The 1,056-nt window shown below is 34.5% G+C and overlaps 1 protein-coding gene across 1 annotated transcript in view; it reads left to right on the top strand.

The window, feature by feature from the left end:
- LOC107548241 (PDZ and LIM domain protein 2-like) overlaps positions 1–1,056 on the top strand; it is an 80,785-nt gene that overhangs the window by 38,105 nt on the left and 41,624 nt on the right. The window lies entirely within an intron of this gene.

The raw sequence follows: 1,056 nt of genomic DNA, 5'->3' as shown, positions 1-1,056 counted from the left end.
TTATCAATATGGACATGAGCAGTGGCTACGATCAAATCTCACGTCAGGTCTCAGCTCGTGTGCGCAAGTTTTTGAGTTAGCCTGAACTTGTGTGCGGCATATAAATCTGGCAGAGAATCATATAATGACAGCATTTTGTTTATTTAGATTATTTTCCTGACCAACAACCGAATCTCATTAGTCGATCATTAACCATTTTTTAGCTTTAGCTTTATATGCGTAAATAGCAGCATAAACAACAGACCATGAGGATTCACACATCGTCGTATCACACACCTGCAGCGCTTCTGTGAATGGAGAAAAACAGAAATTCAGTATATAGAAGGAATAAAAATAAATAGGACTACACAAAATATATTTCTCTTAAATAATTAACATATTAACAAAAGAAAAAAAAGTATTAGTAATGCTCATTTTTGTGACACTTTGTGTACACTTAATTTAGTTTTCTTTACAACTTTATTTTATTAAATCAAACTGATCATGCAGGATCCTCAGCGCACACACACAACATATCAGTTCTAGCATTGCTAACTTGACATTTCAGCCATTCATCATCAAACTAAAATGCAGTAAACCAAATTTGAAAGTTACACTGCTCAATTTAAATAGGTTCACTGTAAAATCAGTGTGCAGCACCCAAACAAACACTTGCGCATGATGTTTTACGCCCATATTGGAACACGAGTGAAGTACAAAACCATGTTTACATAATGAACAATAGTTAGTTTAGCAACCAAATGTTACATGGCAAAATGGAAACATTTGGATTCTTGTCGAATGAGAGAGGCTCATGATCCCAGTGCTGTTTCAGTTTCGCTTTAAATTAATTCATTTTAGCTTGACGTTTATAATGAATTCCACTAGCCTAATATGTGTTTTATTTTATAGTTTAATATATCAGATCAATTTCTCTTTCATGCAATTGCTTCCTTTTTCTGGCCAGGTTACTTTTCTCCGTGTCAACTCTAGGATCAAGGCTTCTAAACCAGAGATTTTAGGGGCATGATATTCAAATGACGATTGTTTTCAGTCGCTACTTTTATCAACGTACAA

This window comes from Sinocyclocheilus grahami, unplaced genomic scaffold (genome assembly GCF_001515645.1).
Source record: "Sinocyclocheilus grahami isolate Dianchi unplaced genomic scaffold, SAMN03320097.WGS_v1.1 scaffold345.1, whole genome shotgun sequence".
NCBI lineage: Eukaryota > Metazoa > Chordata > Actinopteri > Cypriniformes > Cyprinidae > Sinocyclocheilus > Sinocyclocheilus grahami.
The sequence above is the reverse complement of the archived record's forward strand: the minus strand, read 5'-3'. Positions and strand labels throughout refer to the sequence as shown.